We start from the raw sequence: 18,107 nt of genomic DNA, 5'->3' as shown, positions 1-18,107 counted from the left end.
CTAACACAACATTGTAAATCAACTCTACTCCAATAAAAATTAATTTTGAAAAATAAAATAAAATTCTGGGGGAAAATATAATATTCTAACCTACAGTCTTTTCAGTCACACCTATCTGTAAAGGAAAAGTTAATTTCCAAAATGAAAAGTTTGGCCGTGGCACCCCTTGTACATGGAGAGAACGGGAATTAATGGGAACGCAGCCACTTAAAAATTCTGTCCATCATTTATATAAACCCAATTCTGTGGGTCTTCTGGGTCACACACAATTTCGATTCCCACACTCTTCCAAATACCCTGATGGAGGCCTGAACAGTCTAATACACTTGTAGTTTATTCCCTTTTAACAATGGTTGATTTAGTATTTAGCTCAAAACTAGATTTCTTTTTTACATATTGGTTACGTTATAGTCGTGGGTGGACGGGTTTGTATAAATAAGCATCCAGAGTGTGTATAATCTGGGTAGCTGGCAGTTCAGTTGCCTCCCTCGTCCTTTTCCTGTCTGGATGTAAAATGAGGTTTTCTCCTTGGTCTCTTTTGCAATTACAGGGAACTTCAGCTTTGGCCCTCACTGGGTGTGTGTTTCACCCATGCAGGGTAGAAATCCTGGTGTCAAAACGGAGCTCAAGGTTACAGTCAGCCGACCTAGGTCAGGTCCTGCCTCTGCCTCTCACAGGCAGACTGACCTTCAGGAAGATACTTGGCTCCTTTCTTTCCCTTTTCAAAAAGTACAATGGGAATAACAATATCCTTTGATAACTGCCAGAGCCACTGTCAAGTTCAAGTGAGTACATGAGTGCAGGCAATCATACCCAGAGTTTTTTTATATGATGACTCTGTTTAGTATCTCAGTAATAAATTTAAAAATAAATGAAAAGGGCTTCCCTGGTGGCGCAGTGTTTGAGAGTCCGCCTGCCGATGCAGGGGAACACGGGTTCGATGCAGGATCCCACATGCCGCGGAGCGGCTGGGCCCGTGAGCCATGGCCGCTGAGCCTGCGTGTCCGGAGCCTGTGCTCCGCAACGGGAGAGGCCACGGCAGTGAGAGGCCCGCGTACCGCAAAAAATTTAAAAATAAATAAATAAATAAATGAAAAGAAGGACTTGTGGTCAAAGACCTGTGAAGATGCTTCACTGTCATTTCCACAAAGGACAGAGACTTGAGCACTCAGTGGTATTATTCTTTTAAATGACTTCTGTTGTCTATTCCTAATTCCAAATGAATACATGTTCTTTCTTAAAAATTGGAAAACAAAATGTCACTCAGAACAAGAGATAACAATTCTTAACATTTTTGTACCCTTACCTAACAGTCTACAGCTATGAAGATAATTTTTTTTTCTTTCTTACAAAACTTGGATCATAATGCATGCAAATCTGGGTTCCTGATACTATTTCCTCTGGAGAGGTTCTCAAGAGTGAAATTACTTGGTCCAAGGATTGAAAATCTTTGAAGGCTCTTCATGAATTCATCCACATCTTTTGAGAAAATCTGTACCCGTTTATAATGGCACCAGTAGGGAACAAGTACACTTAGCTTGCAGCAGCGTCCTAGCACTAAGTGTGATCATTATTTCAAATTTTTGGTCAAATTTCACTTATTTGATTATTATTGAAGTTGAATTTTTTTCATATCCTATTGGCCATTTGTGATTCTTATTTTTCACATTGTGTTTTCAGGAATGCTCTGAGCTGAAAGTTAAGAGAAAAATCTGACTCACAATGATGCAAACCAATAGAGTTTTTCAGAATTCTGCAGAAATTGGCTGTCATTGTTGGTTCAGTAGCTCAATAGTGTCAATGACAGTGTTTCTGCCAATCTCATGGCCTCGCGCTCATGGTGGCAAAATGGCTGCCCCAGATCCAGCATCACATCCAGGAAGAAAGGAAGAAGAACAAGGCAGCCATATCCGTTCCTTCCCAGAACCCTCCCCATGAAGATTTATGCTTATGTCCCATTGAACTATGACACATGGCCATGCTAGGCACAAAAGAGGCTGGAAAAGATGATCAGTTTTTCCAGCTCCTATAATGGAGTTGGGCAAAAGTGAAGGGGGTTTGAAAATGAACGTTGGGTTAGCCAACAGTCGTGGTCTTATCTTTTATACACCACCACAATAAGATTTCTAAATGGCGTGTAAAATGCCAGCCTTCCCAGTAGTCCTTAGAAGTATTAACTACCATTAAATAAATAAAATTGCTGATAATCACCTTAGCCCATGCTACATAGGTTAATCACATGAGAGGCAGCTGGATCACAAACCAATGTCTGCATTTTCAAGGCACTCTCCATGTGACCCTTTGCCTCACTGGAAACCACTATTCTTTTTTCAGTCCATGACATCTGAACACATTTGCCATGTTTCTTCAGTGAAACTTGCTTCTTACCAGATGGCAGCTTCACTCACAATTCACACAGTCACCCATCAGTGGGAAAAAGAAAAAAGGGTAACCAGATGAAAAGCAAAAAAGTGATTCAGGAGGCGCTGCCTGTCCTGAGACTAGCAGCTACGTCTCCATGCCTAAGCTATGCCTGTGGCTTCCTCAACAGCAGAGAAGCCTGGGGAAGTGACTTTTCCTTAGCTAGTGGTTGGATTTCTAGGCCATATGAAGGTTCTGTTAATAAGAAAGAAAGGGGAAAACATGAATATTGGGGGAGCTGCTGGCATTATCTACTGCAAACATACACAACTACAACACCAAGGATCCTCCTTATTGATATATTGAATTTTTAGTCTCTGCTTTCAAATGGTAGAATGGCTATCGGCCAGGGTTCTCGGCCTTCCCCAATCAACAGAAATTGATGAGAGGCCAGACAAGAAATTCAGGCAAGGCTTTATTGGGAGCCCCGCCTCAGCAGGAGGGAGTGAAAACAAGTGTGAAAACAAGTAACAGTTTCCCCAGCTTGCTCCCCAAGGTTGGGGGCGGGGCGAGCTGTTCCTGATATGGGGTGAGGGTGGGGTGAGTCCAGGGGTCAGGCCAGAGGGTAGCTTAGGTGTTTTGTCCACCCCTTTAGTGGTGTCGGGTGTAGGGGGCATGCACAGTACCCTGCTTTTGCTCCTGGCTCTTCAGAAGAGGCAGTGGATTTTGAGGGGGCGGGGGTGGGTCTTTTTGTATCATTTTGTCTATAATTTGCCCCAACTGTGCAGGAAGCCAGTTATTTTTAGTCCCGTATAGTTTCTTTGTATTTTTTTGCTCCAGGAGATGTTTGTCCAGGTGCAAGCACTGCAGCAAAGGATCCCAGGTCCCAGGTTCCTGGTCCCAGCCTGTCTCAAAATGAATACAAACTCCTAGACTCTGGCTAACTATCACCCACCCTACTCCGTTTTCAGCCTGTTTCCTTATATTAGGCACTCCTTTCTTCAGTCCTCATCCCTCTCACAGACAAGCCTGCAGAGGTGCAGACAAAGCCCCCAGGGGCCTGTAGGTTCATTACTGGGCCCTCAGCGGCTCATCAGTGGAGAGGCATGAAATCAGCCTTTCCCACTGTTATCTCCCCCATTACCGGAAGAAACAATTTGTATCTGCAAAGACTGCCCTCTGCCCTTTATTTGATGAGCTATATACCCTGCATTGTTTGTGTGTATGTGCGTGTATGTGTGTGAGTGTGTGTGTACACAGGCATGCACACCTCACGGCTCCTTAAAGAAGTCCCAAGATACAGAGATGAGGCTGCCTCCCTGGTCCCTATGATTTTGACTCACCTAGCAGGACCACTTTCAATTTCTGAATGGTTCCTCCATTGTACCATGGAATTCTGCCAGGTATTTCTTAAATGGTTCCAACTTTCTTTCTTCCCTGAACATTTTAACAACATAAAGAGCAAACAAAACATGCATAATCTTTAAGTAAACTCAACAGAGCTTGTTTCATAAAAGCATTACCCTTTCCAAATGTTTTTCCTTCCCCCCAATTCCTCTTCAGTATTATGAATTATAGATGTGGAAGATTAATCATATAAGGTCTCTATATTTCAAGCCTGCCAATGACTTCATTTCTCAGCAGTGGTCAAATTTACAAATGAAAACGGGTGCATATTGCTATATGACAACTGGACACAGGTGGGAGTGTCCATCCCCCTCACACAACTGGTCCTTTCCATCACCTCCCAACGAGCTATCTGGAAGGTATTTTGGGGTACCCCTTCACTAATTTAGCAGAACCTGAGGCAGAAGTTTCTGAGAATTGTAGCACAGGGACCTATGCCAATGAATTCTAAAGTGCTAGAGCTGAGAAATGTCCCTAGGGATCCCCTGACTAACTTTTTTATTTTAAAGATTAGAACTCCAAGGCCCCAAAATGTCAAGGTTCCCAGACCTCTCCTTCCAATTTTGATGACTACATTACATTAAACAGTGCAATTTGTTCCTGTTCTCTCTTCCTGTGTTGGGCTACTATTGGCCTAGAAATAAATACCCCCCCAAAAGAAATACCCTGGTGCATTTATGAGTTTTACACTCAACCAACCTAAAGATAATAAAACAGAAAGAAAGTAAGATCAGAATAAAATATTCTCCCACTTGGCCACATGCCTTCCCCACCACCATCACCACACCAGTCCCAGCCCAACGTCCAATGGTCCAATGTCTATCTCTGCTCACCTTCACTCTGTTCACTCTGCCAGCTCTTGGTGCAAATTTCTCTCTACCCCACAGTGGTGTTTGCCATTTGCAAGGAGAACGGGAAAAGTTTATAGAAGCTTTGACTTCCAGTCATCACTTGTAAATGTTCCGTGCATGTTCATGTAGCCAACCAAAATCATGTGAACCCACAGATTCATACTCTCTCACACCCCTCCCCAGAGTCCTAGGGGTTATTTCAAAGGGGCTGGATGGAAAGCTGTTTCTGGTTTTGGTTTAGGGTTATATTTTTATTTTTGTTTTAAAAAGGCAGCTCAAGGAAGCAGTTGGCTAAATGTCTCACCTAAAATTAAGACTGAGAGACACAATGAGTGACCTAAAAGAGATAACCAAGTAGTAGAGATTCTAGAAAGTTCTCAAGATGGGAGAGAAGTCTACGTAGAATTAAGCCCAAGAAATACTGAACTGATTTACAGCTGATCTAATATATTTCAGAGAGAGGAATAACTTTCCTCTCACAACTCTGCTTCATGAATTTGCAATGCATATTATAAATGATGCAAGGAGGGAACTGATCTCTATTTCCTGGTGTTAATTCCTGGAAAAGAATGTAATCATCTAAGGGTTCCAAAGGAGATTCTCTATCTCCACATGAATATCTAATGTATTGCAGTTTCTGAAGTTGTAAGACATTTTTCTTGTTAAAGTCGTTTACTATTAATCATCACCACCACCATCATTGCCATAATGAAAGCCACGTTTCTTGAGTGCCATATGAAATTAGCCATCACATCCATATCACAAAGCACACTGACTATGTTTCATGTGGTCTGTTGAATGCACATTTCAATTTGCTTCTACACCATGTCACCAGTGTGTGCACCCTGCAACAAAAGTGTATTTGGGGGCTTCCCTGGTGGCGCAGTGGTTGAGGGTCCACCTGCCGATGCAAGGGACACGAGTTCGTGCCCAGGTCCGGGAGGATCCCACGTGCCGCGGAGCAGCTGGGCCCGTGAGCCATGGCTGCTGAGCCTGCGCGTCCGGAGCCTGTGCTCTGCAGCGGGAGAGGCCACAGCAGTGAGAGGCCTGCGTGCCGCAAAAAAAAAAAAAAAAAAAAAAAAAAAAAAGAAAAAGTGTATTTGGGGCAAGGATAAAAGCAAACAAATAAACACAAATGAACATAAATTACTAACAGGGAGATACCTCCCACTATCAACTCAAATGTATCCATTTTTAATACAAAATTGACCCGAGCTACAAAAGGCTACAGTCTGGAAGAGGTCAGACTGTGGTGGACAGGTCGCAGGGCCTAGAATCGGGAGACAGGTGTTCTCAAGGGAGACTGACAATGCTGGTGTGCAACCAACAGTAATTCCTTGCGTTTGTTTTGCCCTCAGTTTTGCAATCTATGAAATTCACTGGATGTTCCCTAGGCCCCGCTCAGGCGTCCTGTGTTATACAAGCACAGGTGCATGCACCCCTATGCGGCGGGGTTTGAAGAGGGAGCAAAGAAGAAGAAAGAAAAGACGATGTAGTTGATATTTGTTATTGGCCTTTCCAGCACTCATTGCTGCCTCGTTGAGTAGCCTCCACTCTGGGTCCATGAAGCCTGGGTGAGGCTCAACCCTCATTTCCAGGAGTGGAGGATGCAACTCAGGCTTAGCCAAGTAAAACACCACAGTCCTCCAGCCTTAAGGATCAGGTGAGGGAGAGACTCATGACCTAAAGAAGTCAAGTTAGAATTTATCTCAGAATGTGAACAGAAGTTACTCTTTCCCCATAGAATTGAATCTGGAAGGTTGTTGGCTTAGTTGGAGTTACCTTAGCCATTGTGCCAGCTGTGACAAAGGTGGTGAGAGGAATAGGCAAGGGACACGGAGAAACTAAATCCTGATGATGCACTGGAGTCCCCAGGCCAGTGGTTCTGAGTGTCTAAAATTCCCTTTTCTGGCTTGGATTTCTGCACAAGCAGACTATGAGATAAGACTTCTAGTGCAAGTAGTTAATTTGGGAGATGGTCCCAAGAAAGACCAATAGGGAAATGGGATAGTGAGACAGAGAAGGAGAGGAAGCCAATAAAGCATGTTCTGGTAGGAAGAATAATGGTCCCCAAGGATGTCTGCATCATGAGATCTGTCCATATGTTGGATTACAAGCAAAGGAGAATTCAAGTTGCAGAGGGAACTAAGTCTGTTAATCATCTGGCCTTAAGGTAAGGAGAGTATCCTGCATTATTTGGGTGGGCCCAAAGTAACCACAAGGGTCTTTAAAAGGAGAAGAGGGAACAGAAGAGAGAACCAGAGATGGTAGCAGGAGAAGGACTCAGCCCAATGGTGCTGGCTTTGAAGTTGGAGGGAGGGACAACAAGCCAAGGAATGTGGGCAGCCTCTAGAAGATGGAAAAGGCCAGGAAATGGATTCTCCCCAGCAGCCTCCAGATACACCTGCTGGCACCTTGATCCTCAGCTCATTTCTGACTTTTAACCTCCAAAACCATAAGATAATAAATATGTGTCGTGTTAATTACTAAGGCATGAAAATTTGTAGCAGCAGCAACAGGAAACTAATACAAGCGTGTTAGGAGTCAGCTACCATGTGGGCAACTGGAGCCCAGGCCCACTGGGGGCTTCTGGAAGATGGTGGACAGCATGCTTCCAGGTTGCCCAACCAAGGGTGAGGATTTGGGGCATCCACCACTGGTCTGCAGCCAGCAGGGTGAGCGCTCCAGCATTTCCAGTTGTTCTGTGCGTCTGAGAGGGCTCCGCAGTCATCCAGCAAGAAGCCTGCAGGCAGGAAGTCTCACGTGTTCACAGTAAGCAGCCGTTTGTGTCAGAGATGACATCCAGGGACACCAAGAGCATCTGCGACAGACGACTTTTGGAAATAAAGTGTGTGCGTGTGACGGGGAGTGGGTTTTACTTGTCACAATAATTGGGAGTTCCTATCTGTATTTACTGGCTGAGGCCATGCTTGGCATGATTCTGCACCAGCAAGAAATGTCTCACCCAACATGAAGAAGCACCCCTGTAAGAAATGCTGGCTGAGACCAACTGGCTTCTACTCTATCCTGTCAGATTAGCTGGATATTTCCTCCCCGCTTGGTTAATTCGGAATGAGTTTCCCTTCGGTTAGCCCAATGGCTCTCAAGATATACACAGAGGACAGGGATAGACAGAGATACATAGGAAGATCTAGGTGTTGCTTTTTGTAAAAATGTCCAACAACAGTTTCCGAAGAAAAGATGAAGGATAGCCAACAATTCATAGCAGCTGGGACTCAGTTCCCACCCATTCTTTACACTTTTGTGCATAGTGTTGAAAGGGGCATAAAATCAGCCCAGCCCAGTTAGAACACTGTGTCATAAAGTAACAGAGACACATTCCAAAAGGAAGGAGAGGGGATTGCAGTGTGCTTTCCTACTCCCTGAAGGCATATAGACAATAAACCAGTAAACGTTTAAAGATCAAATAAGAGCCTGAACAAACTGCTTCCTAATGTCTGTCTAACTCCCCTGTCAACCAATAACGTACAGGTAAGGGAGGAAGAATGGAAGGAAGTTTACAAAAGGTCGGAAGGAAGGGCAGGGGGATGGGGAGGGAGGGAGGGAACTGTTTCCTTTTCTCGTCTTTCTTTTAAATACGCTGTGGAGTTTTTTGACCACATGAGACTTTTGATAAGCAAGCCTTCCACCTGCCCTCTGGAATGGAAAGCTACATCAGTAGCACTTGTTTCAGACATGGGCAACCCCGGAGGACAGGAGCAGAGGGAAGAATCTGGAAGTTGGGGGGCAGGCCCAGAGCTACCCAGGTGTTAATTCTCTCAGACAATCACCTTTGCTAGATACCTCGTGGATGAGCCCCCCCAGGGCCGCCATAACAAATGATCATAAACTGGGGGGGGCTTAAAACAACAGAAGTGTGGTCCCTCCCGGTTCTGGAGGCCGGAAGTCTGACATCAAGGTGTCAGCAGGGCGGAGCTCCCTCTGAAGAATCTAGGGGAGGGTCCTTCCTGCCTCTTCCAGCTTCTGGTGGATGCCCGCAGTCCTTGATGGTCCTTGGTTTGTAGACACATCACAGCAATCTCTGCCTCTGTTGTCACGTGGCATCTCCTATGAGTCTGTGTCTCTCTGTGTTCAAATTTCCCTCTTCTTTTAAGGACACCAGTTATTGGGTTAGGACCCACCCTAACCCAGTACAGCCTCATCTCTATATGATGACATCTGCCAAGACCCTGTTTCTGAATCAGGTAAATTTCACAGATATGTGGGGGGTGGGGGGTGGGGGGCGGGGGGGCGGTGAGGGCTTCAGTGTATCTTTTTGGTGGACACAGTTCAACCTATAACACCTCCTCAAATCACACTGGGTAAACAGCCCCTCTGTCAGACAGCTTCGACATAAATATTTTAAGTTATACTTGTGATGTCAAACGACCAAGACCTGGTGTAAGGATAACAAAAGATCCACCCCTACCATTGTGTCCACACAGCACTCTGTTCCCCAGAGTCGTGTGGCCCTAGTGCACCTGATCCTCCAATACCTGCAGCCACCAGGACTTAGAAGAATGGCTTTTAGAGCACATGGAAGGAATGAGGGAAGGAATTTACCTGCAATGGCGCTTTGACCAGGTCGTGGTCCTGTCTTTCCAAGAAGCTCTCTTTGTCAATGTCTTTCCCAGTCTTCATCTGGCAGGGATGCTCTGGAAATTTCTTCCAAGTTTCCTGCCTCTGAGTGGACCCTCAGCCCCCTTCTCTTGCTCAGCTCTGCAGGCTGGGCTTGCCTGCCAACTGCGTTCCAGCTGGGTTTCCCTGGGGGGAGCATAGGCAGGAAACTAGTGGAAATATTAGTTTAACCATATTAAATCACCCATATTTGTCCATTTTGTACCTGCAAAAGCAGTTTCATATCAACTTCTCACCACTTCTGTTTTGCTGATGGGGGTCTCAGTGATGGACTGACTGAGCTCAACTGCAAAAAAAAAAAAATCCACCTTGCTGGAAAGATTGGCCAGCAAAGCTGCAAGTCACTTCCAAAGTCAGAAGACGCAAGACTATCCATTTTTCTTTCAGCATGTGCTAATTTGTTGATCATATCTTTTAATTCCCTGCAGGACAAATCAGCCTGTTTAAACTTTGCTAGAAAAGGAAACAATAACTGTCAAGAGCGGTGTGCTAGTTCAGAAGTGAAGGGAATAGTAGTTTGAGGTATAAGAATTTTCAATAATGGTTTTTAACCAATAAGACCTACTAATAAAAATACAATAGAGGTCTCAGGCTTGAGAAAACCTGAACGATTTTAAATACTAAGACTTAACCTCTAAATTCACGTATCCCTCTTCAGAGCTGTCTCTCTGAAAGACTGTGAACTTTTCCAGGGTTAACGTGAAGGGATTGAAACAGCTCTCAAGAACCTCTTTGACGTGGTTTTCAGAACCACCTTTTTATTTATATAGTAATTTCACTCACCTTAAAACTCCTTTTATTCATCAAGTTGATCACTAACTGACTTCTGGTTGTTTCAAAAGATCCAGCTCATCTTTACGTGGGATGAGTTGCCATCACTTACTAGATTCCAAACGAGGCCTGTGAAAAGGTACTGAGACTTGCTGTGAGGTTTCCTATGGGTAAGTGTGTAAGCCCACAACGCGGCTACTTAGAAAAGGTCTGTTTTTTATTTAGAAATTTAAGTTATACATTGATTTGTTTTTAAAGTACCTGGATTGTATAATCCCACCTATTTGTGACAAAACCTCCCCGTTATTCAAAGGAAAAGCAGAACTCATTCAGGCAAAGAAGCGTGAGAGTGGGCATAATCCCGCTCCAGCCCAGCTTCTGAGGAATCCAACACCGCTTGTTCCCTAGGGCAGTCTGCAAGGCCCTAACGGGTGCCTGAGTGGCTTCCTAGGGACTGTCACAGAGCCTGAAACTCACGCCGTCACTGCTCTGGGTTGTCATTGTACCCAGAGGTCCTGCTGAAACATATAGATGTAAAATGATGAAATGACCTAGTAACACTTTGGAATCCGCTACAAAACGGGTATTGTCTTGGGTTGCTGAACCATGGCGAGAAGAGAGCGGGAGCCTATTTAAAGGGACATAGGAGGGGAAACTGGGGCGGGGGGGGGTGATAAGTTAGGAGCTTGGGATTAACATATACAAACTACTATATGTAAAATAGATAACCGGGCTTCCCTGGTGGCGCAGTGGTTGAGAGGCCACCTGTCGATGCAGGGGACATGGGTTCGTGCCCCGGTCCAGGAAGATCCCACATGCCGCGGAGTGGCTGGGCCTGTGAGCCGTGGCCACTAAGCCTGCGCGTCTGGAGCCTGTGCTCCGCAACGGGAGAGGCCACAACGGTGAGAGGCCCGCGTACCGGAAAAAAAAGAAGATAACCAACAAGGGCCTATTGTATAGCTCAGGGAACTCTACTCAATATTTTGTAATAACCTATAAGGAAAATGAATCAGAAAAAAATAGATACATATGTATGTATAACTGAATCACTTTGCTGTGCACAACATTGTAAATCAACTATACTTCAATAAAATTTTTTTTAATTTTTTAAAATGAAAAATAATAAAGGGAACTGGGTGGAGGATTGTTTCAGGAAAGAAGGGAGCATTTAAGAGTTAGTTGTTGAGCTTTTAGCAGCTGATATGGACCATTTTATTGAATTTGCTACAATATTGCTTCTGTTTTTATGTTTTGGTGTTTTGGTCGCGAGGCATGTGGGATCTTGGCTCCCCGACCAGGGATCAAACCTGCACCTGCTGCATTGGAAGGGGAGGTCTTAACCGCTGGACCGCCAGGGAAGTCCTCTGTTGAGCAGTTAAGAGGCAGAAGAAGGACACGGGGTCCATGGCTGAGTCATGGGAATGGAGGGAGCACAGGGTTGTGGACGGCTTGTGGGCTGTTTCAGTTGGGTGGGACTCAGGCAGGGGAGCAAGGTCACGGTGAGTGTCACGAGATAGAGGAATTATAGGAATTAGACCTTCCACAATTGTGGGAGGACCTGAGTTAAGCCAACGTTGGGGGGGCTGGTGATGATCAGTGTTAGAGACCCCAGTCCATCAACCTGAGAGTCAATCTTCACATTGCTAAAATGAGAGCACAGAGGCAGATCTGGGGAGAAGGCTGCTATCACCTCTGCAGCCAAGAGCCTGAGAAAGCCAGCGGTCAGGATCAAGAGCCGGCAGGGAGCAGAGAAGGGAGATGATGACTGAAACCCACCAGACCTCTGCGTCTACCCACCTCCACATCCAGATTCTCCAAAAACCTCAGAGAGTAACGGCCGCTGCTTCGCTGCCTTTCAGAAATCACACACATTTCTCTTCTGGTTAACTCTAAGTCAGACCCACACAGGACCATTCAACTGGAGATTCTGGTGAAACATTTTATAGAAACACAGCATCACTGGAATGATTGGGGAGTGGAAAGATTAGATTGATCAGACGTATTCACTCTCTATCCTTCTCTTAAAGGGTGGAGTATATTTCCTATCCCTTGGCTTTAAGTTTATTCATTGCCTTGTTTCATCAATGGAACCAGGAGAGATGAGTACCAATCCCGAGCCTCAGCCTTAAGAGACTTCACGTGTTTCGATGCACCCTCTTTTACTTCTGCCACTGGCAGGAAACTAGACCACTAGGCTGAACTGTTGGCTGGCCAGAGGGGAGGATGAGAGACACATGGAGCAGAGCTGAACCGCCCCAGATGAACCAACCACACGTCGGTTCATCACTAGCTGACCCCCAGATGTGTGAGTAAACCTGGCCAAGATCATCAGACCCGCCTGGCCAAACCCAGCCTAGATCAGCTGACCCCCAGCTGACCCCAAGACGCATGAGTTAAATAAGTGCTTACTGTTGTAGGCTACCGAGATTTTGTAGTTGCCTCTTACACAGCATTGCTTTGGCCACACAAAACCAGAACAAAAATTGGTACCAGAATTGGAGTGCTATTCTAACAAAACCCAAGGTATGTTGAGTTGGTTTGAGGGATGAGTGGCAAGAGGTTGAGAAACTTAAAGAAGGTAAGAAAATGGTTAGAACACAGTTTTAGGGGGCTGAAATAGCGATGATGCATGGTGGGAGCAGAAAGTGGAAAATGTACCTAATGAACTTGTGAACCTGGACAAAGAGATCTCCAGGCAAAATACCAAAAGTGTGAGTTGGTTCCTTTTGGCACATGTGATGAGTTACTTCAAGAAAGAAATGAGATCAGGAAGAACCAGCCAGTCTACAAGCAGAATTTGGAGGGAATATAGGAATTCAGAACTTACTGAGTTAGAGAATAAAAGTGTCTCTCATTTCCAGCCTTTCCAGGTAACAAAATATTTTCAAATCAGGATACAACCTGGCAACAATGATTAATCCAACAACGCCCCCAGTAAGACCTGGCCTCAGAGTAAAAACCAAATTAAGCCTATGGATGTAAGTGCTTTTGTTATGAATTTTGTAAGAATTAAGGTAAAGTCTGATGTACTTTCTCAGTTAGACAAAAAGACTTTTAGAAAATATAGAGTGGGGTGCAAGGGCAGTCTGATGTGACTATAATAGCAGTAAGTACATTGAGAGATGAATATCTCAAAATGAATTATGTGTGTGATTTTTGGTACATGGAGTAGACTGCAGCTAAATATATATAAGACATACAACATTTTTGAGGCAGCCACATAGACGTGTTGGCAACCAGGGGTAAAAGTGATTGTTCAAAACACAGAAAAATCTCTGGGACTGTGTACCAGTCTCCAAAAGAACAGAACCAATAGAATCTCTTGACAGAAGACAGATGATAGATAGATAGATAGATAGATAGATCCTTTATTTTGAGGAACAGGCTCATATGATTTTGGAAAGTAGCAAGTCCAAAATCTGTATGATAAGCCGGCAGGCTGGTGACCCAGGGAAGAATTGGTGTTGCAGCTTGAGTCTGAAGGCTGTCTACTGATAGAATTCCCTGTTCTCTGGAGGAAGTCAGCCTTTTTCCTACTAAGGAACTAGTTGGATGAGGCCCATCCTCATTATGTAGGGCAATCTGCTTTACCCAAAGTGTACTGATTTAAATATTAATCTCACCTACAGAATATATTCACAAAAACATCTAGGATAATGGTTAACCAAGTATCTGGGTACTGTGGCCTAGCCAAGTTGATCTGTAAAATTAACCATCTCAGCCTCCAACTTTCTCCTGACAGAAAGTACACCAAGAAAGTTTCTGAATCACCAAAAATAGCTTATTTTCCAAAGTCCTCTTCAGAAGTGTCCCTGAAAAGGGATGCAAAAGAGAGGACAGCTCAGAGAACATAGCCATGAGCCATAGTGAACAATGGAATGAGGAACCACACCCAGTGAACTGAACCTGGTGTTAATCGGGGAAAACTCACCAACCCCAGTGTCGTAGGACATGGAAACATTTGCCGAGCAAGACTTTAAAATTGCTAAGGACCAATGACGGCCATTCTTCCCTCTTTTAGATAGGCATACTTTACTGTGCTTATCCTGTCTGTTTCACTGTATTATTTTGTATATGTGTAGAGAGGAGGGATCAACTTGTTCTTTAAAGCCTCCAAGAAAGAGGAATTACATCTGACCCTGATGTAGATCATGAGATCTTGACCTTCAAGTCTAGACCATGATTGGATGAAACTTTGGGGATTTTTGAATAAGGGTTAACATATTTTGCATGTTGAATAATAATTAATATTCATCAAGAAGAGGGTGATTATAACTTAGATTATTGTTGACAAATATTCACTTCCCACCACCACGAGCCACACACACACACAGACACACATACACTAAGGCAGAATGTGTTTTGCTGTCTCTTGGCTTTAGGGATAGCCACGTGACTTGCCTTGGCCAACTGAACAAACGTGGGAGTGATGATGTATCGGGTATGAGCCTTTCTGAGGCTTCATGTGTTTCCACTTGCTTTCTTGAAGAAACAAGCCCAGACTAGCTTGCTGGTCCCACAAGGAGGATGAGAGTCACAGGAGCAGAGCTGAGCCCAGATCAACTAACCTCCAGCCAATTCCTAGATGCATGAGCAAAAGCCCAGCCAAGATCAGATGAGCCTTGATTAGGCCACCTGGTCTGCGGACATAAGATGCAAAATAAACCCTCTTTGTCATATGAAGCTGAGACTTTTGTTTGTGACACAACATTATTGTGACCATAGGACACCTATACAAAAAGTAAGCTGGGAAAGTGAATAGGGTAGGGAAAGTAATACTTGCTGAGAGCTCATAACACTGTACTGATTCTTTTTTTTTCTTTCTTTCTTTTTTTTTATTTTGCGGTACGCGGGCCTCTCACTGCTGTGACCTCTCCCGTTGCAGAGCACAGGCTCTGGACGCGCAGGCTCAGTGGCCATGGCTCACGGGCCCAGCCGCTCCGCGGCACGTGGAATCTTCCTGGACCGGGGCACGAACCCCCATCCCCTGCATCGGCAGGCGGACTCTCAACCACTGCACCACCAGGGAAGCCCTGTACTGATTCTTTTAATTCCCAGAAGAAAAAAAAAAAGATGAGATAGAGTACTAATATATGCCTCCAATTTAATAAATGAAAGCCAAACTCCTCTTTCCCACTCTTACCCTCCCATCACCACCACCTCCCGCCATCCTCACCATCTTGAAAAATGGCTACTTTGTTCTACCAGTTGCTCAGGTCAAAACTTTAGAGTTTCCTTGATTCCTGCCTTTCTTTCACTTCTCATCCAATTCGTCTGCAAATTCACTTGACTCTTTGTTTAAAATATATCCAGAATCCAAAAGTATATCTCATGCCTATTGCTCAAATTCAAATCACGATACTCCCGGACCTGGACTTTGACTGTTACCCCTGACCATGTTCCTGCCCCTCCACTTGCCCTCCAACATGCTGTTCTCCATGCAGCATCCAGACTGTCCTTCTAGAACAAGTCAGATCATGCCATTCTTTTGCTCACAACTCTACAATGACTCTCATATGACTCAGAATAAAATTCTTTACAATGACCCACAGCACCCTACGTGATTCACACCCCCATCACTTACCTCTTTGAATGCAACTCCTGCCACAGTCAGCCTTGCTGGTTCCACTGTAGCTACAATGGCTTTTGTGGCAGATGCCGGAAAAATCCAGAATCCATCCCTCAGTACTCAGCTCCTCAGCCCGGGTGATGACTTCCTGCTGTAAGAACCTGCAACTCTCAGCTCCAGTGCTTTCTCTGGTGCTTCTTCTGGTGCTTTCTCTGGGGTGAGGGGCCCGTACTCAGCGAAAGCCAGCCCTCGGCTAACTACAGACTGGATTTGGAGGATCCATACTCCTGTTTCCTCATCCCTCAGGTGGGACAACACAGAGGGTGTATTTGACACTCCCTGTGGTCCTGGCCAGTTGTCTCCAGTGACAGCTCACTCATTAATGCCCCTCAGATTTTCTTCCTTCCCTTCCCTATCTCACTTCCCCACTTGTGGGATCCATCTTCCTGGGATCACTTTCCAAGCAGTCTACTTGCACTTGAATCCTTGTCTCAGAGTCTGCTTTGGGGATAACTATCTTATATAGTTTCCTTACTGCTCCTTAAACAAGTCGAGCATACCTCAGGACCTTTGAACTGACTTTTCATTCTGCCCCTATTGCTCTTCATCCATATACCTGATTGGCTCACCCCATGCTCACTCATTCTCTCAATGTTACTTTATCCAACACCTCCCTGAGGAGCACACCTCTCCTATTCTTTCTCTCATTATTCTTTTTAACACTCTAGCTCCCCTGTTTATTTGTTGTTGTCTGTCTTCTCCACTAAAACACAGTTCCATGAGAGCAGAGTCATTGCCCACATTGATCATTCCTACACGGCTGTGTATCCAGCACCTAGGACAGTGCCTGGCACAGAGTAGGTGCCCAATAAACATTTATTGAATTAATATTAGTTTTCCCACTTTACAGATGTTAATGATAATAACTAACATTCATTGAGTACTTGGTATGGGTCAGGGGTTTTCATATGTTGACCTTTAACTCTCTCAGCAGGTACTACTACTATCCTCACTTCACAGTTGAAGAAACTGAGGCACAGAGAGGCTAAGGGGATCACTCCAGCCATGCCAACAAGATGAAGGGCAGCCAGAATTCGAACCCGAGTAGTCTGGTTCTAGAGTCCGTGGTCTACAGCGCTTTCCTACTCTTCCTCTGAGTCCCAGAAACGTCCACAATTACACTAGTCACAAAGGTGATCAAACCACAAGTACCATGTTGTTTTGAGTTTGGAATTTTACTTTATGTTTTTTTCCAATTATAAAAAAATACATATTCATTGAAGAAAATTTGGAAATTCAGGGAAAAAATAAGAATATTAAATCACCTAGGAGCACTGTTCTCATGTGGTTGTTTTTATTCCAGACTTTTAAAATACAAATGTATGTCTCAATTATTTGATGCAAAATTAGTGCTGTGCAATTCGACATTCTGTCTTACTTTTTTTTTTTTTTTTTGCGGTATCCGGACACGCAGGCTCAGCGGCCATGGCTCACGGGCCCAGCCGCTGCGCGGCATGTGGGATCTTCCCGGACCAGGGCACGAACCTGTGTCCCCTGCATCGGCAGGCAGACTCTCAACCACTGTGCCACCAGGGAAGCCCCTGTCTTACTTTTTACAATCATAATTTTATATAATGAACATTCATTGTGCTAATATGCTTTGAAACATAATGTGTAAAGTCTACACAATATTCCATTGAACAAATTGACTTAATTTATTTAGAAATGCCCTTACTTTTAAACATTTAGCTTGTCTTAAAATTTTGGGAGTAAATGAGCATGTACATGAATCTCTGTCTCCATCATTAGACTATTTCCTTAGGACGAATTCCTAGAGGCAGACCTGCTGGGTCAGAAAGCGTGCGTGTGGCTAACAAGGCATGTGATTCATACTTCTAAATGGTGGTCCCAAAAGTCTTGACTAGTATTCATCCCCACCAGGGCAGATAAAACCCTAGAGCCCCATCGCTAGAGGTTTCTTGGATGAATCTTGCTGCCCTCTCAGTGCACCCAAACCCAGATTTTACAGATGAGGAAAGAGGGCCCAGTTTACCTGGGTGCCTTGCCCAAGATGCGTGGCAAAACCAGGCAGGCAGGAACAACAAATAGTATTTCCTCAGAAATAGGAGAAGGTAGACCAAGAGCCAGGTGAGATTCCTCAGCCTGGGATGTTACCTCTCCACCCCTCAACTTCTGGCCACCCACATACTCTCTTGCAAAGCAAATAACACACTGCGTCTTTAGTGATTCCAGAAACTGCATCTCTTGGAAACTTCCAGAACATTTCCAAATCATAGTCAAATTATAATTTTTCTTACCCACACAGTCACCAAATGACCCATGTGATGAGGAACTTGCTATTCACTGCAGACAAGATCCAACACCAATAAAATATCCTGACCTCAAGCTGTTCAAAGGGAAGCGTCTGTTTTCAAATCTAAAATAAAAATAATAACAAATTTGACAGCTGTCAGCAAGTCATAGGTAAATGAAAAACACAGGTCTTTGCC

The 18,107-nt window shown here is 44.5% G+C and overlaps 1 long non-coding RNA gene across 1 annotated transcript; it reads left to right on the top strand.

The window, feature by feature from the left end:
* Positions 1 to 15,541: 15,541 nt before the first annotated feature.
* Positions 15,542 to 16,991, top strand: LOC149749263 (uncharacterized). Its single transcript, XR_016392948.1, has 2 exons — positions 15,542 to 15,750; positions 16,592 to 16,991. It is a non-coding gene; the product is annotated as an uncharacterized LOC149749263 (long non-coding RNA).
* The last annotated feature ends 1,116 nt before the right edge of the window (positions 16,992 to 18,107 follow it).

Source organism: Delphinapterus leucas, chromosome 4, assembly GCF_059928025.1.
Source record: "Delphinapterus leucas isolate spDelLeu-1000000601 "Yukka" chromosome 4, BTC_Dleu_Yukka2, whole genome shotgun sequence".
Lineage (NCBI taxonomy): Eukaryota > Metazoa > Chordata > Mammalia > Artiodactyla > Monodontidae > Delphinapterus > Delphinapterus leucas.
This window is presented reverse-complemented; position numbering and strand designations above follow the sequence as displayed.